This window comes from Phyllostomus hastatus, unplaced genomic scaffold (assembly GCF_019186645.2).
Source record: "Phyllostomus hastatus isolate PE091 unplaced genomic scaffold, TTU_PhHast_1.1 phas_scaffold_1066, whole genome shotgun sequence".
NCBI classification, from domain to species: Eukaryota; Metazoa; Chordata; class Mammalia; order Chiroptera; family Phyllostomidae; genus Phyllostomus; species Phyllostomus hastatus.
The window spans coordinates 32,849,225-32,871,797 of record NW_025334004.1 but is presented as its reverse complement, the minus strand read 5'-3'; the positions used below and the strand labels follow the sequence as shown (position 1 = coordinate 32,871,797).

The 22,573-nt window shown below is 61.3% G+C and overlaps 1 long non-coding RNA gene across 1 annotated transcript in view; it reads right to left on the bottom strand.

The window, feature by feature from the left end:
* Positions 1 to 10,364: 10,364 nt before the first annotated feature.
* Positions 10,365 to 22,573, bottom strand: part of LOC123828979 — a 44,134-nt gene continuing 31,925 nt past the window's right edge. Inside the window, exons 2-3 of the long non-coding RNA XR_006787533.1 lie at positions 12,168 to 12,286; positions 10,365 to 11,418 (exon numbers count right to left, since the gene is read on the bottom strand). This is a non-coding gene — a long non-coding RNA (uncharacterized LOC123828979). The remainder of the gene's footprint in view (positions 11,419 to 12,167; positions 12,287 to 22,573) is intronic.

Genomic DNA, 22,573 nt, shown 5'->3' with positions numbered 1-22,573 from the left:
GACGCGTTCCAAGCGTGGGTCACGGGTCATTACCAGGTCCTCTGCAGGTGACAAATTCATGCGGCTTATCGGGACTTCTGGCTAATGGCTCGCAAGTTGGCAGCTACTCAAAAGCCGTCGGGTGGGTGCCAGGTGGGTGTGTTCCCCGGGTGACGGCCCGGGAGGCCTCAAGGCCAAGGTCGCTTGCAGGAGAAACTAAGTGGGCTCTGCCCAGGCACCCACAGCTTAAAATGAAGATAGGACTGTGTCTAGAATGATCATGTTACGTGAAAACGACTTGGAACACTGGACGGAAAACGGCTTTCGTCCGTTCTCGAAGGGCCTGCGTCCTGGAAAACGGACCTGAGTGGGCAGCTGCACTGACCCGTTTCTCTGGCAGGACTCGGGTGGAAAAGGCCACGAGGCAGGGAGATTTCCTGAAAAGAACGCAGGCGCCGTCCATCGCTGCACAGTGTCTGTCTCCGGGAGGAAAAACTCCGTTTCGGTTTCACCACATGTGCATCCTCCCCAAGCTCCCTGGGTTCTTTTAAATACCAAAAAAACAAAAAAAGAAAATGCAAATCTGCCTCATTAATAACAATAGGATGCAATTGCAGAATATTCTCTAATAATGATCATTAGCTCCTCTGTGGTTTTTGTCACTCTGATATTAACGTGGGGTTGGGATTAGCAGTGTCTTCAATTTTTAAATAAGCCAAACAAACCTGGAAGGAAACACTGTTTTTAAATCTGAGCAAGAGTATTCGACACAGCGGCGGGGGGCGGGGGCGGGGGCAGCGGGGGGCACAGCCGGGCGGGCGGGCTGGCTTCGTGGGGCCTTTGTGGCCGCGAGGGGCTCCTGGCACGCGCTCCGGCAGGCCCGCCGGCTGCCTGGTGCCGAGCCCACCTGGGGGACGGTGCAGAGGCGCAGCCTGGACACCTCACAAAAGGGACACTGCCCCCCGCTCCTCCCCGGTAGCCTGCCTCCCCGGGCTCTGGAATATTTCTGTGTCCAGGCAGAGCCGCCTCCACCGGGCTTCCTGTGGAAGAATGCAGCCGCCCCGGCCCCTCCCGCGCTCCGCGCTCACCACTTGGCACGGGCCGCGCTCAGCGGGGACCTCGCTAAGGATCTGGCTTTCCTGGGCAAACACAGCCTCACCTGCCCTCCAGATCCCTCGCTCCCCTCCTTCCCCAGCTGAGCTATGGTAATCAGGTGGGGGACACAAGGTAACGTTGAAGTAATTCAGCCAATTAGGCCCTGAATTGTTTGCATCCAACAGCATTTTGTATTTCTGCAAATGTGTGAAATGCAAAGTGTGCCCTCCAGCAAAAACGACAGCAGCGTGTACTGGCGTCGTCAACAGATCCTGGGAGCGGAGGCCTGACGGCTAATAGCGCCGCGTGCATATGCTCGGGAAGGCTGGCCGTCTCCCCGTGCTGCCTGGGAGAGGGGCGGCGGGGCTGGGGGTCTTGGTGGCAGATGGGCGAGGGGAACGGGGATTGGCTAATCCCAGATCTGCATTCTCTCCTCCGCGTAGCAACTGGGGAAAGATGGGGCCAGCTGTCAAATGGAAGACTTTCATGGTCCCTTGCACACAACAGCTGCACACGCCCTGCCTGCTTGGTTCTAAATTATTAAACATCTTTTTAGTTTGTTCCAGCTGCAGGCATCCGTGTGTTTATGCAGCCTTTGTGCATTTTACATATCATTCCTTCTCCCCTCCTCTCATCAAAATGCTGTTTGTAAAAGGCATTATCCCATCTGTGCCCCAGTTTGGCCAAACAGCCGAAGACAAATCCGACGCCATCCCCCTTCCAGGACAATTTGGGAGTTGAAGATGACGGCTGTGACTCGAGGCTTCGGGGCCTGCCGCGCCGTCTCAGCCACCTGTAAGAGGCGGCGGCGGCGTCTTGGCAGCCGAGGGGGATCGAGGCAGAACGGGGTCTCTGCGAGGAAGGTTTCATCGTCGCGCGTTCACGGCCGGCCTCCGAGAAAACCCGCGGGCGGAGCGGGCGGGAACCTGGCCTGCGCACCGCAGGGAAGGGCGAGGAGGGGCCTGCCTCCGGCCGTGGCTCCCCGGCCCTGAAGGCGTCAGCGGCGAGACCCCTATTACTGTGTTTATTATTATGTTCCGCCGACATGAATATTCACACGCGGCTGTAAAGTGCTGCTGCTTCCACAGCCCGCTTTGGCCAAGAAGCCGTGGAGGCCGCTGGTCCCCTGGATGGGCCTGCACCGCCTGGGAGGCGGTGATGTCGTAAACGCGCCCCCAGCAGGCCCGAGCGTGCCCTGATGTGTTCATTACCTTCCCGAGCCCAGAAGCGAGTGGCTGGAGGTGGCGGCGTCCTGCAGGACGGGGTGGCGGCAGCCAGATCTCAGCTCAGAATCGAAGTCACCAGCAACAGTTGCTCCATGCGCCGCCAGCACTAGCGCCTGCGTCCAAAGCCCGCCGTGCTCCGGGGGTGTGGGGCTGGCGAGCTGGGGGCCGTTTGGCTGCCCGGCCCTGCTCCTCCGGGGCCCGGGAGCCTGGGCCACAGTCCCTGGCCAGGTCCGGGGGCTGCCGCGCCGCTCCCCGCCCCCTCGGGGTCACTCCCTGGCACTGTCAGGCTGCCACGGGTTTGTTTGGCTGTAACGAGGCACGCCGTGGCAGGTTCCACGATGGCTTCTGAGTCGTGAACGCCCCAGGGGGTCCCCGTCAGTGATCCCCCCAGCCCTCCCACCCCTGCTGCATCCCGGGCACACCTGGACGAGGGCCAAGCACGGCTCTCCTCTCTGGGCCAGAAGGTGGCTCCCCCAGAGCCTCCGGACAACTATCAGACACACCTCCAAGCTGAGGAGCGGGGAGCGGCCTGCCAGGTGCTGGAGCCCTCCCAAAACCAGGCAGTGCCTGCTAGAAAGCTGCCAGGCGCGCCACCCACGGGCCAGGGCTAGCCGCCCTTGCCTGCTCAGGGCTGGGGGCACGCATACGGGGCCAGGGCCCCCCCGCCCCGCAAGGCCCCGGGGACCACCAGCAACACAGTTCCTGACAGGAGAGCAGATGCGGAGGCTGCCGGCACGCCCGAGGGTCCCCAGAAACGCCACCCTCCCTGTCTCCAGAAAATTCCTCGGAGCCGAGGCTGGATCAGAAGGCACAGTGGCCGTGGTCTCTCGGCGAAATCATCCTGACCTGGAGGAAAGGAGCCGCCCACACACGACCCCCTTTCCAAGCTTGAAGTTGTGACGCTTCTATCTCGAAATGCAAGGAGGCCCCCTCGGCCCTTCCGCAGGCCAGGGCCGTAGCGGCAGCAGGGAACCACCCTCGGCCGCGACCATAAAATGTCACTCGGGGGGCGGGTGTGCGCAGAAATGCCTTGCATTTCCTGAACTTCATTCGCTCTAATTGCGGCCGGTGAGAGTCTCCAAGGAGGACGAGGGAACCCAGGTTCCCAGGGGATGTGAATTCCAGCCTTGGCTCATTGGGGGACGACGACTTCTCTCCTTTACGAGGTGCGTAACGAGGCAGCCCCAGCCTGACAGAGCCGGGCTCCGCGGGCAGGGCGGGCAGAGGGAGAGGGCTCCCGGTCCCGGGGGCTGCGGACGCAGGAGGAGCAGGTTTCACGCGAGACAAGTGACTCTTTTGTTTTACTTCATTTTTAATTAGCCTCCTTTTTAATGACCTGAGTTAATAAGTGTCAAAAGGTGCAAAACACAGCGTGGCTTTGTTTTTAAAATAGGAGTTCGCCTTTCATCTCTGAGGTGCTGGGTGAGCCTCAGCTGCAGAGGCAGCGGCTCCGATTGGCTTTGCCATGTCAGGCCAGCGGTCCCTGGGGACACCGCCCGCCGCACCGAGGGCAGCCAGGAGCCACTGGGGCGGTTGGGGCCCCCGGCTCCCGCATGCTGCACCTCCTCCGACAGCCCCAGCGGCTCCATGGGGGCCACCGCCCCGGAAGCTGCCCGCACTGGACAGCAGGCGACAGCCAGGCGGTGGCAGGTGGCCTCCCCCCGCCCCGGCAGCCCAGGAAGATGGCCCTGCTCCCGCACTGCCGGGGGATGGGCAAGCTCTGCCCTACAGCGCTGACACCTGAGTTTCCTTCTCGTCCTTGAGCCACGGCCACGGCCTCTGGGCTGCCCCCCCTTCCTCGGCCCCTCTGCATCCTCCAGCGGCCCCCGGGCACACGGGGGCCCAGAACCTCGCAGGTAAAGGCCCGAGAGGAGAGGGCGGCTGCGGGCTCTAAGACTTTCCCGAGCGGTGCCTGTCAGGCGCCAGGGCTTCGTGTGTGTGAGCACGTGTGAGCACGTGTGTGTGTGTGCAGGTGTGCACGCACACGCACAGTGCACCCATGCATGTTCTCAGCTCAGGTTTCCGGCGGGGCCCTAAAGACCCCTCTACGTTGCACACCGATGAACTCCACCCCATCAGGCCCCTGCGGCAGAACCGCCGCCCGGGGTGGAGCCACCAAGCACCACTAGCACGCGCTCTGCACTTTCTGGGGCTCAGACGCCGCAGGGTGGGAGCGGCCGCTGCTGTTCGAGGCTGCGTGAGCCTCCTCAGCAGGGACAGCAGCCGTGTTAGTCCCGTGGCGTTTTATTTGTGGCCTGGGCAAGGCAGCACTCCATCTGCCGATGACCCCACGGAACGAACACACAGCCGTGGTCAGCGGTGAGGAGCAGAGAGGGGAGGGGAACCCCGGAACCACCCACGGACACGGAGTGGCCGCCCCATAAGCCCATGCGTCACACGGCCTCCCGGCCTGCTGCCGCCACGCAGCCGCAGGAACGCAGAGTGCAGGGCTCATGTCTACGCTGGCAGCCGTTCCAGCCTGCAGGGGCATTCGAGGGGAACCCAAGGTCACCGGGGCAGACGAATCGGGGCTGTTCGTGACAGCAGAGCAGCGAGGCGAGGCCCCGCCTCCAGAGGCGGTCGGGCAGGCTCCCAGGTCCCCAGGAAACTCGCGCCCCCACCCCTCTCTCCAGGGAACGAGTCGGGGTGAGCAGACCTTCTGAACGACGGGCTCGGGGTGGGCGTGTGCACACGCGTCCCTAAATACGTATCCGTAAATGAAAACAGGCTTGTGGTTTAGCTTTGTCTGTGCAGGTAATTTCCATAAAAATTAATATTCCTGATTTCGCTGGAACTAAATAATGAAGGAAGAAAGTATATTACAATAATAAAATTATCAGCAGAGTTTTGACAAGCACTCATGTGCTTGTAAATGAAATTTATTTAGGTGCCATTCAAAACATTATAATTAAGAGGTACAGAATGCATTACCAGATGGTCCCTGTTCAGTGTCTCTTTCCTTCCGAGAACGAGGGGATGAGAGCGAGCGCTAACTAGGCCCCGCTGCACGCCGCGCCGTCGGGACCGCACCCCCGCACGGCGTTTCTGTGCTGATGCGTCTGCGGGGTGAAACTTTTGCCAGACACGCCCGTAACACTGTAACGTGCTCTGCAGCGGCACGAGCTCAAAGTAAACAAAGAACGGAGGGGTAATGACCACCAAACTATCGGGGCTTCAGAACTCGCGCTGAAGAAGCCAGTCCCTAGAAGCATGCTCCGACGCAACGGTGGCGCCGGCGTCCGCCCACCGCCCACCGCCCACAAAGTCACCACGGCGCAGCCGAAGTCAGCGAGACAGATGGCACGCAGCCGGTGGACGCACTGTGACCCCGAGGCTCCTCCGCCCTGGTGACGACGTCTGGAGTGGTCTCCCGGGGTTACTGGTACGGATGTGGTCCTGTGACACAGGGGGCAGAAAGGATGACAGCCAGAGGACCCGAAGCACCTCCTGGCACACACACACACAGTGTCTCTGAGTCTCAGAGACGCACAGCGAGCTGCCCAAGGGCACACAGCAGTTGGGCGGCAGCTGCCGGGACAAAGCCCCAGAGACGGACGGAGCGGCTCACACAAAAGTCCCGCGTTTCCTCAGTTCCAGGGGCAGAGGCCTGAGATCGAGGCGGGGCAGGCGTGGGGTTCCCGGAGGCCTCTCCCCTTGGGCTGTAGACGGTCCCCACCTGGGCCTGCCTGTGTCCCAGCGCCCCCTCCTTAGGAGGGCACCGGTCACACTGCATTCAACACAGCTCACAGCTTCATGCCCCCCACACAGCCACACCCCGAGGGACCGGAGCTCAGGGCCTCAACGGGTGAACTTAGGGGACACGATTCAGTCCACAACAGGTGGCAACCCCAGGGTCTCCGGGCCACCCAATCTTCCGCTTTGCCCCCCCACATCCTGTGATTTAAAGGGTGCCCAGAAGACCCCCAACTCAAGAGAGCTGAGTCAAAACGCCAGTCATCATTGTCTTGGCAGGGGAGTCCCGACAAGCACGCGGGCCTTGCAGGACACGGTCCTGGGGGGCCCACACCACTCTCTCCACGTGGGGGCGGGGACGGGATGGGGTGCGGGGGAGGCGGGGGGCGGAGTGGACCTGACTGCTTTGCTGGGAGGGCACCAGCCTCGGGCGGCCTCCTGACGCCTGGAGCAGCAGGTAGAAGGGCTGGGCTGCGGGGGAGGGGGCAGCCCCCCAGGTGAGGCTGGAGGGAGGGGGTGGCCCAGTGCCAGCGGGAGGGCCATCCGGGAGGGAAGCCAGGTGGGGCGGCAGCCTCGCAGGTGCCGAGTTTGCCTGCAGGGGAGAGGGCGGAGCAAACGAGAGTAACCGGGGCCGGCTTCCCCCTGCCCGAAAGGGACGTGCACGGACCAAAGGGGGCCTCAGCGTGGAGCCCGTGGCTGGACCGGGATCGACGGTCTCGGCGTGAAGGCGTGGTTTTCCCAGGTCGGCGCACAGGCAGGTGTGCGTGTCCTGTTGCACCCGCACGTTCACACCTGCCTGCTCCCAGCTCCGTCCCCCGAGAGGGCTCACGTGGCAGAGCCCCGGCGACACCAGGCGCACCTGCCGCCAGACCTCGGCGTGCAAACGCCGTCCTCCGCTCCGAGGACCCAGGCTTCCGCAGAGACGGCTGAGTCCGGGGCTGCGCCCGGGGAGAAGCTCGGTTGTCCCGGAACCTCCCGGGAGTCGGAAAACAGAGAAGAGCTCGCAGAGCGGGGAAGGAGGGGCCGAAGGTCAAGGGAGCCCCTCCCAAGGGCTCAAACCCCAGACAATCTGGTCGGCAGAGTGAGTGAGGAGCGCAGGACGGGGACCCCCACTCACGGGCTGAGAGAGGGACCGGCGAGCCCGCGCCACCGCCGCCGAGCGAGCGAGTGGAGCGAGCAGAGACAGGGAAGGAAAACGGCCCCCGGTGTCCGGCTGCGGCCTGACCCACGCGGAAAGGACGGCGCAGGCGGAGGTCAGCGTCTGGGAAACACGGACGTTCCCAGAGGCCAGAGGCGCCCATGGACGCCGAGTCGGCAAAACAGGGTGAGGAGTGGGCTCTGCGGGGTCTCCAGCATCTGCTCTCCGGCCTGGTCCGTGATCACGGGGGGTTGTGGGGGGCAGCGTCACCGTGGAGGGGAGACCGCAGCCGCCGCCTGGAGCAGGCCCCGAGGCGAACCCCAGGACCATGACACACACCGACTGACACGCACACCAGGAGACGAGAACACGGCACCGCCTGCGTGCTGCTCTGGCACGCGTGTGGTCACGGGAGCCCACTGAAGGCTGCTCTGCCAAATGACTGTCAAGGTCAGAAAGGTCAGTGGAGGAGGCACCCTTCAAGGATCCTGGGCCGGCCTGACCCCCAGGCGGCAGCAGGGCCCCGTCCAGCCCGCGGGGCCCCCCCGAGGACCCCGTTCAAGCAGACACTTGACTGGGAGGAGCGGGCGCGAGGGAGTTCTCCGTGCTGCGCTTACAGCCTTTCAGGGCTGGGGATTTGTTTTAAAACAGAAAGTTAAAAAAATACAGCAGCGCGAAGGTCTTTGCCGACTACATGATGAAAATAAACCATTAGCTAACCTCTCGAAAAGGTGTGGCGGCGAAAGAGAAACATTCCCAACTACCAGGACACAGAGGGCGAGGAAAAACAAACATTTCAGCTACGAGAGGACATTGGGTCATACTCCTACAGGGCTGGGGAGGGGGGGGTCCTCTTTCACCAGCACCTTGGCAGTGTGTGCATCTGCAGACTTACAATGTATTTTTTTCCCTCTGACCTCACAATTTCATTTCTGGGAATCTGTCCTATGGAAATAATTTAAAATTTAGAAAAAGCTTTATGTCCAAATTTATTTATTCATTGCAGAGTTATTTATAAAAGGAAAAGTTTGGAATCAGCCTAACTGTCTAACCATAGGGGAATGGATTCATAAATGCTGAATATCTACTCAGTGGAGTGATACAAAGCCACCAAAGGCAATGTTTACAAGGAGTTAATGATGTGGGAAAATTCTAATATTTGTTAGAAAGGAAAAAAAAACCACACAACCTTTGACAGAAAATGATGGAATTCATACTGTGTATTTAAAAGTTGCATTTTTAAATCTAACCTTTAAAAACTAGAGAAAAATAACAAGATACTCATCAGTGAGTGAAAAAACACGACTGATTTTTTTCTACAAGATTATAGGCACCCAAGTTTCACGTCTGTGATCAGGAGACCGACATCGCCCTTAATCCAGTATTTTACCCTTTTCCTCATCTTTCAGTGGGTACTTCCGTCGCGACCACCTGACTCATCACAGCAGGTAGAACATCAGCATGCCTATGAAATTTCCTGGGGACACAGACAGCCAGCTGCGAACCGCTGGTAATGTCCCGGCCACGGGTGTTTGTGACGAAGGGACACGTAGTCTGGAGCTCAGCACCCCTCGCAGGGAAAGTCTGTCTCAGACGGTCCCCCGGTGAGGGCGCGTCCGCCGTGGTCACGCGGGACTGCTCGCACCTGCACAACGCGCTGTCCACTGGATACCTCGCGTTCCCACACACCTGAGCATCAGCTGCACCGCAGGTTCTTAAAGAGACAGAGAGGTTGGGGGGCGAGGGGGGTGGGGGGGACTGAGAGACTCTCTGAGAAGACCACTCTGGGGAACACCCAGGCTGGTGGGTCGCCTGGTCTGAGGCCCCCGGCAGGGCGGGGCCGAGCTCCACGTCCAGGTGGTTTTTTGGAAAGCTTCTACTCTTTCAGCTAAATTTATTGATACCCTCCGCTCACTCCGCTTGCAGTGCAAGAAACTGACTCCTTCCCACGCGGCTACCGCAGGGTCCCTCGGGTGTTCCGCTAGCCCGTTCTGAAGGTCTCACCCGGCACAGACGCTCCGGACAGAACTCGAACCCAGAACTCAGGAGGGAGCGTCCATCCCGCCCCCGGCGCGGCCCCTCGCGGATGGACCCGGACCTCTGCGGTCTGTGCGGAGCGCGCAGGTCCCGGCCCGCCGCCCGGGCCTCCGACGTGCCCAGAAGCACGTGCGTCTGCCTCCCCTGGGGGGCGGCGCCGGGGTGTCCCCGTCTCCAGGAAGCGGTGCAGCCCCCGCCTGGGGACGCCCCCCACAACGGCCCACGAGCACCCCCAGCCCGCCTCCCCCTGCGCCGGGCCCTCTGCTGCGCATGCCCGAAGCTTGGACCGTTTTTGGAAACAGCTCCTTGTGGCTATTTAAGTCCCAGCAAATTCCAATTTGTCGTCCTCGTTCAGTCACATCCTATCCAGCGCCAGCGCGTCAGCCGGGTGTCAGAGCTTTCTTCTCCCCACGCCCGACCTAATCCACCCGCAACTCCGCTCGGGACCGGGTCGTTCACAGGCTAATTTTCCTCCACGGGAGGGGGTGGGGGGAGATGCGGGGACGCCCAGGAACCTCCCCTGAGAGTCTCTGCAAACGGCCTCGGGGGGCGTGCAGCCGGGGACCCACAGGCCTGCGCGTGCCTTGCCCACTGAGCGCTGGCTCGCCCCCTCTGAGTCCCGTGGGCCGAGGGCAGCGTCCCGGGCTGCATGAGGCCGGACCAGCCGGAGAAGCGGAGGTCCCGGAGGGGCGCCGTGCTTGAGCTGTCCCCGGGGCCCTTCCCCCAAAATCGGCCCAGTCCAGGGGGCACCAAGGGTCCCTCCACAGTGCCCGCAGTTCCGCCCAGGGACTCTGTGCACCGACAGGCGCCCCAGCCCCTGGCCACCCCCGGTGGGCACCTCCCGCTTCTGTGAGCGAAGCAGCCCCACCACCACCCCCTCGTCTGGGTAAACAGGGGGAGGGAGACTTTTCCAGCAGCCGCCGTGTGAACTCCGTCCTGGAAGTCTGCTCTTCGCCGCAGGCTTCGGCCTCCTGCGCCCGCCCCTCGCTTGAAAGCCAGCCGCCCGCCGCCGCCGCCGCCGCCGTGACGAGCGAGGTCAGAGAGCAGCGGTTGTGCATGAAAGATGTGAAAATTTACTGCAAATGAGACAAGAGCCGTAAATTCATTTTTATTCAAATTACTGTCATCCTACATTACCACGTCGCCTGTAAACACTGCGCTTCAGACGGGGTGACAGCATATTATTATTTGCGAGATTATACTATTATTAAGCTATTACCATGTCACCCCCTGCTTGAAACAATGACTCAGCCCCGCGCTGCATAATAGGACGAGTGAGGGAGGCACGCGGGGGTGACGGGAAGGTTAGTCTTCAGAAGGCAGGCCGGTGCGGAGTGACAGCTGGCACTTACGGGCCCACGTGACGAGGGGCCCGTGCGTTTTTTATCTGGGGGCCTTCCAGATCCTACCGTTATGCCAAAAAGACCGTTTTGTCTCCCTCAAAACGCACGCTGCCCAGGAATTAGGCCAATGGCTGGCCTCAAACCCGAAAGGAAAAAAAATCAGGGCGAAGGAGCGCCCCTCCCCCAGGTGAAGCGCCCCCAGCTGACGAGGGTCGCTCCCGCCGGGACACTGGTGTCACTGTGAGTGTCCCCGCCTGCCGGGGAGCAGAGGGCCCCCGCTGGCACTCCCGCCGTCCGACCGCAGGACACCCAGGCAGGAGGCCCATTGCCCCTGCAGCCCCGGAGGGGCAGCTGTCTCAGAGCGGTCGCCTCCACCCCCAAGGCCTTGCTAAGGACCAAACGGTCGTCGTCTGTGGGCTTCAAAGGCCATCGGTGCGGTGTCACCGTCCAGTGTCCCTGGGCCGGACAGATCGCACCTTCAGTGAGCACCTGCAACGACCCCCATCGGAGCCAGCCAACTGGCAAACCCCAACACCGGTCCGGGCTGTGGGGCTTCCTCCGGCTCTGCGCGGCGGGCCCGGCGCCAGGGGGGACAGAGCAGCCCGGCCCAGTCATCCGCAGGAGCTTTTGCTAAATGTCGTCCCCGAGGTTGCCAGACACCCCGTTGTCCCTTCCGGCTGGGGGGCCCTTGCGCACCCCTGGACGGGATGGGGCCCTGCAGGGGTCAGAGCCTTCTCCCGGCTTCCCAGTGTCCCCGGCCCCGGCCTTGAGGCTGTGTCCATGGGGGATCCTAGGCCCAACTCCTCCGCAGCCCTGCTCTGTGGAGTCGCCCACCGTCGGTTACGTGGAAAGACGTCTCTGTAAACTGAGTTTCTTTCGCTCTCTCTGGTCAACGTTTCTCGGGCTCCTGCAGACAAAAACGGCATTTTGTGAAGTTGGGTAAAGAGCGAGTGTTGGGGAGTTTGTTCTAAACGGGCTAGGGAGGAGCCCCGTGAAGGAGCGAGGATTCAGGGGCCCCCCAGCGTGTTGCCAGGGACCGCACTTCAGTTTCGACGAGAAAACGCAATAAAAGGAGGGGCAGCTTGGAAGGCTCCAGCCTCCAGGGCTGCATCCCCAGCACGCTCCGCGCCCACAAGGCTCTCGGAGGAGCCTGTTGCACGTGGCACCCCGGTGCTGAGAACGTGCCTGTGTACCTCGAAAGCTCTCAGTTGCACGTGCTGTTCTGATAAATTGTCCCTAAACAACGAGGAAAGCGAGCAATTGCTGACCTGAACCATCCGCGGGTTCCACACTGGATTGTTCCCACTTAGAAGACTGCTTGTATTCCGCCCGCACTTCTGGCCCTGAACGGCGAAGGCGCCCCCCACCCCTCCCACCCACGACCGGGGTCTCTGTCCTCCCCCCATCACCCCACTCATCCTCCTTTCTTCAAGCCACAGTCTCCCCGCTTCCGTGGCCAAGGGCCACGTCAGCGTTGGGGACCCGCTGTCCCTCTCGGTCAGTGGGGGGCCTCTCACCGGCAACAGCGCGGCGTGGCCCCGGTCCCCGGCCCCCCCACCGGGGTTTCCACACAGTCCTTCCCCTGTTCCGTCCAAACAAGCAACTGAACTCTTGCCCACTAATCTCCCCGAGTCGCTCAGGAGCACACACCCTCACCAGACCAAACTCCCTCCTTCCAGTTTCACTTTCAGCTCTCCGTGACATCGGCAGGGTTCCGCGCGCCGGGCCGGACGTGCCGTTTCTCCTGCGCGTCTGCTTCTCGTCAGCACGATAACCTTCGGCATGAAAGGGGAGGTTGAAAGAGCTGGATGGATCGGCTCGAGGGAGGGTCCGCCGAGACGCTGCACATGCGGGCGCTGGTGGGGTCTCGCGCCAGAGAAAGCGCCCCCCTCCCCGGCCTCCCGGCCCGTCTCCTGTCCTCACGCAGGGAGAGCTGCCTGGCCTTGGGAGATGTGGCCAAGGCCCAGAGGGATGAGCAGGGATAAGCAGATTGGTCCAGCGCGGACGGAGGCCCGGCGAGGACTGGCGGAGCGCGGAGGGAAACCGGGCGGGGGGAGCTGTGCGCGCCACCCGCTTTGAGGCCTCGGGAGGGCCCCTCTGCGTGGCCCAGGGCCAGCGCTTTTGGGGGGAGAAGGAGGAGATAACCCCATTTCACTGCCCCTTGCTGCGCCGCACATGGGAACTCCCGTGCCAGCAGATGTTGGGGAAGGAAGAAGGACGCATGCCCAGGAGAGCGGAGGCCGTCTAGGGCTGTGTCTGTGCAGCATTAGGACTGTAACCGCTTAGGAGCCGGTGTCCGCCCTCGGACGGCCGGGGTGCGCTGGCCCGAGCCTGCGTGACCCGCTCTGGACACAAGGGTGAGGCCTCCAAGAGGAAGGGCGACCCCCGGGGCCCCGGGGTCCCGCTGCCTCCCCCGTGCCCCCCCCAGAAGGGCTGCCCACCGCCGGTCCCCAGAAAGTCTGGGACTGGGGCTCGCCCGGAGCACAGCAGACGCTCGCTTCTCCCTGCCCGAGGAACGCCGCCCACAGGTGCGCCGCGGCGGTCGGGGAGGGGGGACGCAACTGACGGGAATCAGGAGCCTCGCCGCCCTTAGTTCGGGGCAATGTGCAAGCTTCTGACTGGTCCCTCTACTGGGGACAGGGGGAGACCCAGCCACTGGCCCCGGCGTCCCCCCAGCACCTTACACGGACCGGCTGTCTGCGTGGAGATGCATCTGGAATTCGGCGGGAAAGGAGTGGCCGGTGCACGCCGGGACCCTCCCCCCATCCTGCGAGGGTTCCCCTGGGAAAGGGAAGGGCGCTCGGGGCCGGGGAGCTTCCGGTGGCAGCAGCGGCAGCGAGCGAGGAGGGAGAGCGAGGACGCCCCTGGGGCTCAGCCTGATGGGCAGGAGCAGTGGCTGCACCATCAGCCAGACTCTCGGGGCCACGCAACCCCGGACCACCCACACCACGACACCAGTGGGGGCCTCCCCGATATGTGCAGAATGGAGGGTCGTGCTATCTCGAGTTAAGGGGGGGCCCATGGGCCACAGGTGTCAGAAGAACTTCGAAGCCCCTCACTGCTTACAATTGGCCCCTCCCACAGGGTGGTAAACGTAGGTACCATGCTTGTGATTTTACTCGGCACATAGTAGGTACTCAACAAAGCACTGCACATCTCACTTTCCCACCAGGCTATGAACTCTTTGAGGCCAGGGGCCATGACCCGTTTCTTTATCCTCAAAGACTCACATGTGCTCAGTGCATAACTGACTTAATGAGTACTGAATGCGGGAATGAATGAAGGCAGCCGTGGAGCTGAGAAAGAAATGGGGTGATGGTGGGTGCCACACCTAAGGCACCTTGGTTTCCTGGGCTGCCCGTCACCCCGCAGGCCGCAGGCATGGGGACATACAGGACACTGGGGACAGGGTCGGGGTGGCCGCAGCGTCGCCCTCAGCCCCTCCCGTGGCCACGCCGGACAACAGCGGCCTGTGCAGCCCAGAGGGAGCCTCCTCCCGGAGAGACGCTCTGAGTCCACCCACGGCCTCTCCCACCTTTGCCTGCTGAGAGAATACGTGGGGCTTTTTAAAGAAACGAAACCCTAGCCCGGGCTGGCGTAGCTCAGTGGATTGAGCTCGGGCTGCAAACCAAAGTGTCGCAGGTTCGATTCCCAGTCAGGGCACATGCCTGGGTTGCGGGCCACGGCCCCCAGCAACCGCACACTGATGTTTCTCTCTCTCTCTTTCTCCCTCCCTTCCCTCTCTAAAAATAAATAAATAAAATCTTAAAAAAAATTAAACACTAGATTTTATTCTGTATTCCAAACTCTTATTGGTTAAAAATGTCTGGGGAAGAACTGTTGTTTCAGAACACACAGAAATCATTTCAAACTACTTAAAAAAATCAAACAAACCCATCGGTCAGGGGCCAGGTTGCTCAGCCCCTGCTGTGTGCCCATGGGCCTGCCGGACGCTCCCCCCCGCCCCTGCCCCCGGCCTCCTCCCTCCCGGTGCTACGGAGAACTCGGGGTGACGAAGCCGCACGAGAGTGGAAAGAGCAGAGGCGCTCCGTGCCCGGGACAAGCGCTGGCCCCGGCACCCAGGGACAGGGAGGGACGCCGTGGCAGGGACAGTGACTCGGACACTGAGCTCGGACACGGCCGCCTTCCCCGCCCTGCCAGGCTCAGGCTGCTGCCCAGTCAGCTCCCTTGCCCTTAACGCAGAGGCCGGGGCAGTGGGTGCTGGCTGCTGGGAGCTGCAGGGTGACAGGCGGGGAGTGATGCGTGTTCTCACTGGTGACCTGCCCAGTGTCTGACCCCTGCGCAGACCCTCCTCACGCTGACCTGGGAGGGGACGCCCAGTGCTGCAGGCCACGGCCACGGCCACGGCCAGGCTGCCCGTCCTCAACGCAGAAGCCACGAACCCTGGGCTGCCACCCGGCCCGCAAGGACTGCGATGCCGGCAGGCAGTCTGAGCCCCAGCCCCTGGCGCCCCGGGGCTGCAGCTGCGGGCCTCACCCGTGCCGCACTGACCTGCCTGCCGGCCCCAGCGAGCAGGGAGCAGGGGTGGGGGCCCTCCCTGGAGAGTTGGCCCGCCCCCCTCGCAGCTGACCCTCTGGTTTGCTTCTTGACGGCCCGTCCTTCACTGAGGTGGGGCTTCTCTGAGTGCTGGCTGCCCGGGGGTGGGGGAGGGGTGCCTTCCGGTCCAGCTCTGAGAAAGGCCACCCCCACCGCGGAGGCTGCCTGTCTGAGGCCTGCTGGGGGCAGGCCTGTGACTTGGTTTGACGCTGTGTGTCCCACCGAAAGAGAAGGTCTCTCCATCGCAGCCACGCCTCCTTGAGTTGAGCGCGGTTGTGGAGAACCTGGCGCTTGGCCTAGAGCCTCGGGGGGAAACTCGGGGGTCCCGGGGGGGCCCTGGGCGCGCACTGGTGCACTCCAGGTGAGCAGGGGCTGGGAACACTGCGGCTGACACCGTTTCCTGGTGCGTGAGTGTGCTCACCCTTGGTGTCTGCAGTGCAGGGCCTCGTGCCCACGTCCCCATCGGTCAGCTTCGGACCCTTCTGGCAGGTGGGCGGGGGAAAGGAGGCAGACCTGAGGTGGGCTCACTACCCCCCCCCCGGCACAGGCACTGAGGGGGGCGCCGAAGCAGCAGCAGCCACGGCTCAGACCCTTGAGCTGCAGAGGGGTGCATGCTTATGACGTCCCCTACCCACCGGTCTGGGTTCCCTCAGTGCTTCCCGCGATTTGGGCAATGCCCGTCTGAACGGCTGTGCCCGGGCGGAATCCCAACCTCAGAAAGATCCAAGAGCTCAGTGCAAAGTCACCGCTGCGTCTCGCACGGAAAACCGGCCGTGGACTTGACCCCGGGCAGCTGCCCGCACTCAGGTGTGCAGAGAGAACCTCAGGAAACCGGACTTCCCGAAGAAAAACCTCCCAGCAAACAAAGAAGCAGCCCTCCCCCCGTGGCTCCGGGCGGCGTCGGGGCAGGCGGCCTCCGTCCTCCACGTCGCTGCCATCACGTCCGGTGTCCCCAAGGCCCTGAGACTGGTGGGAGCTGCTGCCCGGGGCAGTCACCAGACCCACCACGGCCCGTGGGGAGGGTGTGCGCCACCGATGACCCCGCCGGGCTTCCCACGCACGGGGCACACACTGGCACTCGCCTGGGTGTGAGAGTCGCCGGCACCGGGAGACCGGGCTGACCGCTAGTGAGGAAGCGGAGGCTTTGCCGGTGCCATCTGGGGCCCCCTGGCTGCGGCCGAGATTAGGACGAGGAGCGTGACATAACACACCGTATTAAGCAGGCAGCGGCTTGGTTATGGGCTCAGTATAACTTTCCATGCCTGCCGCACGCCAAGAGCTCAGCCCGAAACACCTTTTTCCAGAATATGAAACATAATATCTCGTGCTCGTTGCATTATTTAAAAAGGGGCAATGTGGTTCATAACTTTACATTTATTGCATACTTTTAAGCCACTTGACCCATATAAATATTGCTATAGAGTTGCCCTCAGTTATTAAATTCTTATTGCTTATAAAAGAGGCGGCAGGAAGCATATAACCTGCCGTGGAAGGCGTGGGGGGGGGGGCTGCGGGGCCCGGGACCAGGTGGGGGGGTGGGGGGGGCTGTTTCGGGGAGCAGGTCGGTTTCCATCCGCTCTCTGCTCCCAAGCCTGGGAATGGATTCTGGTTTTTTCCTTCCTCGGTGTGGGCAGCCGCCTGGTTGACTTGCGCTCCAGGAACGATGCGTTGACACGGAGAAGCCACATTTTGCCTTTCTGTGAATTGAAACGGAGCCCCACCCCCGAAAGAAACTAGTGGGAAGATTTTCCTAGTTCAGCGGCACAGCCGACACCAGATGCAAGCAAGGCCTCTGCCCGGGTGGAGGTGCAAAGCCCAGGTCTCCTCACAGGGGGCGGAGGCCCACCTTCGTCTCCGCCATCAGGCTGGTGTCCCTGTGAGCGCTGCCTCCTGGTTCTCCCGGTCCTCCTGGGGGGGGGAGGGGGGCTGGCTCCCCTCGCAGCGTGCAGACCCACCCCGGCCGAGGCAGGTGCCACGGACACGTGCCGGCGGGGGCTCTCCCCTGGTGTGCGACCACCCGCACCTGAAGACACCCGAAGCAGTTTGGAAGAGAAGGTTACCAAACAGCACATCCCCTTGAGTGCTAGTGCCCGTGGTCCGTGGGACCACCGCCCCTCCCCACCCCCGTCTGCAGGACGCAGGGCAGAGAGGGCGCCCGGTCGCAGCTGGGCGCCGGTGGAGGAGGAGTGGGTCCGTGGGGCCCAGGGCTGATTCGGAAGCCAGACCGTCCCGCACGTAATGAGAACCTGGGTGGGGCGGGGTCGGCGCTGCCCACCCCCCCAGCCCTCGCTCACCGCGCGGCAGCACATTAACAAGCGCCACGGCGTGTCCTCCCGCCGCTCAGGGCAGAGCCTCTCAACCCAGAGGTCGCCGCTGTCACGGCAGGACCTTTGTCCCACTGTCACTCCCTTCCGAGATGAAGGGAAGGATTCCCCTCGGCAGGCAGCACTTAGCACGCAGACCCTGCACCGCCACGTCGTGGAGCCGCAGGAGCCGCGGAGCCAGCCCGCGACCTTCCGCGCCGTGACAGGCCCGGCCTCCCAGGAGCAGCCGCCGCCTCCTCTGATATTTGGAAAAGTGTCATGTTTTCTTCACAGAGAAAACTGTCAGCGTGCCGTCGGCATCCGGCACAACACTTCCTGGGTTGTGATTTGCTTGTTGGCTACAAAATGTCACCTGGGCGCATGACATGTTTTTATTTTGCTCACAGCCGCTCTGCACTTAAGATATTCAAATGCAGCGGAGGGAAAGGCCAGGCGCTGAGCCCTGGTCAGTGCCCCCCCCCGAGTGCCAGCCCTCCGCTTCCCGCTTCCTGCAGGAGGGGCGACGTCTGCACCCCCAGAGGGGCCCCCGGTTTGGGCCGACGGAGAAAGACCGTGCGCGGACTTGCTCGCCCTATTGATGTGCTCTTTAAAAACCCCGGCAACAGAGACAAGCAATTACTGACCACAGCTGGTCTCGCTGTTTCGAAAGACAGAGAGGATCTAACGTGAACGGCTTGAAAAGGCCGCCACCAGACACCCATCGGGTGGGCCGGGCTGGGCGGTGTTTCCCGAAAGGGAGACGGACAGACCGGCTACCAGTCAGCTGGTCACCTGTGCCCGTCACCTGCAGCGTGTCGGTGTCACCCGGGCTGCCAGGCTGCGGTCAGCCCGGGCCCGCTGTCCTGAAAAACGCGTATTTGCAAAGCCTGGTTTTCCCTCCCACTCCGGGACACCACCGCGCTTAGAAGGAAGGACACGGCAGGATTCGTGCTTCGTACATAGTGCGTGATTTCGGGTGGCATGAGGAAAAGGCTTGAGGAGATACGGCACCCGAGTTATGCTTTTTCTCTGGGCTCCTTTGAAGACCCGAAACAGGAAAAATCAGTCCCCTTTGAGTCTCGCGTCTTGACAGACACAAGTGCAGACATTTAAATAATGTCTCTTTTTTTTCTGTTGTGAATGTAGCACATAAAAGGCACGCGATGTAAGGAAGGGGTCCTGCAAAATGCAGCTGACTCCCCGGGAGCGGCGGCGGCGGCGCCTCCGATAAAGGCAATTCCCTCCGGGGAGCTTCCCCCCGGCCCCCCGAGGCCCCGGGCCGTGCGTGGGGCTGGAGAAGCCAGTGGAATCCTGTCCCGGGGAAGGAAGACGCAAGGGAAACCCAGGCCCACGGCTGTGTGGTTCCTCGGCGCTGTGGCAGAAGGCGCCGGCGCCAGGTGAAAATAGAAATAAAACAATGGCACCCGCAGGAAGGATTATCCCTGCACGGTGTCAGCGGCGGTGTCAGCGGTGTCACCGGGGAGGGTCTCAGGGCTCGGTGACAGTCCGCGCTCGTCGTCCGCGCTGACAAGGCTGTCCTTTAGCTCCTGGCATGAGGATTTCGGGGCGGGGGGGCGGGAAAAAGCAGCGCGACGGCCGGCTCCGGCGGCAGAGGTGTTTTGTCTATGCCTTAACAGTGTGCAGGATTTGGAAAACATGTCGTGCGAACCCAGAGGAGTCCTTAATGGCCACCGAGCCCACCCCCGGTCTGCTGGGAGCGGAGCCAGAGAGCACGGTGGCTCTGAGGTTGGGACAGACTCCGAGACGGTCTCCCCTCCGCCTCCTCGTGCCAAACGCCCTCGGAGGGTGAGACACACAGAGCCTGTCCCCGCGCCTCCCCCACGAGCAGGGAATTAATGTCGTGCGTTCAGATCCGTCCCGACTGCGGCCCCGGACAGTTGCCCTTCCCAATCCCACCCCCGGACCGTGACACCCAGCCGCCTGGGCCGGATTCCCACGGAATGCAAATGAGGAGGCTCGGGGACAGGCGGCCTGGCGTGAAGATTTTCGGTGCTCAGTCGTGTTTCTTTCTCTCCACGGCTGCCCGTGAAACCGGTGGGCCCTCTGGCCACCGAGCCATCTTGGCCCGATGCCGGCTGGCGGCCCACGTGAAAGGCACAATCCTGAAAGGGCGCGGGGGACAAACAGCGCCCGGACCTGCAGGGGCCGACCCTGGCGACATTCCCACTGTAGTGTCACTGAGCAGTCTGTAACTCCTTACTCCTACCTCCCCGCCCCCAGGAGAGCAGTCAGGGGCGATTCCTCCGGGCGTGGGGCTGGTGGCCTCTGGGGTCCGGCATGGTCTCACCTGGCCAGCCTGGAGGGTGACAGATCCACGCAGACAGGGACCCAGGGCGAGGTTCTTGCCGCTGGACAGACACTGCTTCAAGAAGGGAGCCGTCTCTAATCTATTCTTCAACGTCAGGTGATTTTAATAGGAAAGCCAGGGGAAAAAAGGAACAATTTGAACGGACTCCTGTGAAAATGGAAGCATTTTTTTTTCTGTGTGTGTGTGAGGGGGCGGGGGGCGGGGGCTTCCCCTGGCATTCCTTTGGCATTGAACTGTGGCCGGCAGCCGGCAGCTTTGTGTGTGAACAGCCTTGCGTTTGGTCCCGGTGGGTGCCGTCCCCGGCCAGGGGTGCTGCGGCGGAGGCGCCCCACGCAGGGCCCCGCTCAGGCAGGGCCCTTCAGAAGGATAAAAATACACATTAACCGAATTAGGTGTTTTCGGTTAAAAATATGAGCGATCCTTCCCCCTTCATTAGAGCAATCCGAAAATGCCGAATCTGGAGCAAGGCAGGGCTCCGTAGCTATGTTTACATTGTGCTTAGCTAGCTGTTCTGCTCACTTAAAAAAAAAAAAAAGAAAGAATTGCAGGAAAAAATTAACATCTTTTTTTTCCCTTGAACATTTTGAGGCAAGCCCCCACCTCCTAATGGTAGAACTTTATTTTCTTCCTCATAGTAATATATAGTGCTGGAATTCCAAGGGTTCCTGGTGCCTTTCAGCTGTCACCTCCCGTCAAAACCATCGGGTTCAGCTATAAAAGAATATAATAAATTTAACCTGACCGAACTGGGGATTTTCTAAGCAGCCAATTTTTTTTTAATTGTGTATCTGTGCGCTCCCTATGCCCACATATAAATGTGGGGTTTTTTTGGTTTGGGGTTTTTTTTTTTTTTTTTGCTTCTTGCTGGTTCTTTTTTGAGTTCAAACTTGTGTACTGAAATGAAATCATCTGTGCTTTTAAGATGTGAAAGGAGAGAGGGCACTCTGAACGAAAACACAATTTAAGAGAAACTTTCAACAGAGTATTGGAACCTAGCCGCCTACCTCCTGAATGTTGGTGCAGTCCAGTCTTGGGCCACTACGGTAGGAGCCGGCCAGGGCGGGGGGGGGGCGGGGGGGGGGCGGGCAGGGGGAGGGACCGCCGGCTCCCAGAAAGGGCTAAAGGACGGGCCTGGGCACAAGGACACCCTGCCCCCGCCCAGCCTGCTCACTCTTCAGCGCGCCTGGGGCTGCTATTTGATACACCGAAGTAAACTTCAGCACCCCAGTTCAAATGTAATCAATGTTTTTGTTTAGCAGCCTTTGTAGATTGAGTCTTTGTTAGGCGAGCGCCCGCGGAAACCCGGCGTCAGAGTGCCCCCAAAAGGCGGCCCTGGAAATGAGCAGGGCCGCGCTGACCTTTAGCGAGACGGCGAAGGTTATGCACATAACATTTGCTTGTTTACTTTGCAAAATAAGCAACGAGTTGGAAACTCCGGGCTTCCGCGGCGCCTCCTCGCACTTAAAAAACAGCCGCTGGAGCCGAGGCTGGGGGTCGTCCCGGCCCCGTGCACGCGGGGCCCTTGTCTGCTTTGCTGGGTGTCTTCCGTGATGCAACTTTAATAGCGTTAGCCAAGACTGCTCGGAGAATCACAGCTGTAGCTGGAGGCGGAGGGGAAAAAAGGGAGAGAAAGAAAGAGAAAAAAAAATGCTAAAACGAGGTGCCTTTCCCCAGCCTCACCCAGGAGCCGGGGGGCGCGGGGGCCAGGGCCACCAAATCGATGGCCCAAGCGGGCTGCTGGCCCCTGGTCATTCTGATGGATGCGACTGTAAAAAAAAAAAAAAAAAAAAGTCCAGATTGGTTCACAGTGGACCTCAAACCATGTCAGCTAAAACCAGAGACAAAAAAGTGACAGCTGTGGCGAGTGCGCGGCGGGCAGTCAACGGCGCCTGTGATTTATTGTTCCATCTGCCTCGCCTCGCCCTGTGAGGACAAGTTCCCCCTGATTTGGTTAAAATGAAAAGGACCTCAGAGAGCGCAACGTGGGTTTTGAAAATGTGCAGAAACTTTTTTTTTTTATTTCCTGATTTATGTCCTTTTCCCCCTCCGGAAAGTCAGGCTCTGCGCCCCCCGCGGGTGCTCAGCGGGAGGGAGGGTTCTTGCGCACCCGCCCCGGGCTGCCGGATTTCTTTCGGGGTGGGGGGGCGTCTTGCATCCCCCCGCATCCCAGCGGGGCGCGCGGGGCCTGGGGGCGGGGCGCGCGGGGGTGTGATCTGCGGGGGCAGGGGGGCGAGGGAGCCAAACCCCAAAGAAGGGGCAGGGGCCACCCAGAGCCGTGACAGGTCGGTCTCTTGGGGGCGGGGGGGGGGCCCTCCCCAAACCGTCCTTCCCTGGAAGTTCAGCCTGCTGTCCTCGGATTCTAATAAAAGTTTTATGTGGGTCAGCACATTTTCAGCCAATTTCCCATGAAGAGGCCCGTCGGCCTCGGCGGCGGCGCATGGAAAGTTGCGCGCTCCCCTGCCTGCGCGGGGTCCCCGGGGCCCTGACCCGTGGCCGGCACTTCCTCGCAGGTCCAACCTGGTGTCAAAAGCTGGCCTGTCTTCTGTCTCGGGATGTTGGTTTTTACCTCTCAAGTGTTTCCTGAATTTGCGAAATTCTTTTTCTAGCTGCTCGTCCATAGTGGCTTAATGCTACTTACTTTTTTTTTGAAAGAGAGAAAGCAAGAAAAGGGGAGGGTGCGGGTGGGGGAAGGGCCGAGAAAGTGGCAGAAAGCGGGAGGAAGAGGAGGTCTGGGAGCTACTGTGCAGAGGGGGCGGCCCCCGGGGGGCCGGTTCTACTTTGGGAACTTGTTCCCGTCAGGCAGGGGTCAGCGTCTTTTACCTCTTTTTTCCATTATTCAGAATAAGTATTGATGTTATGTTTTAGCTATTTAA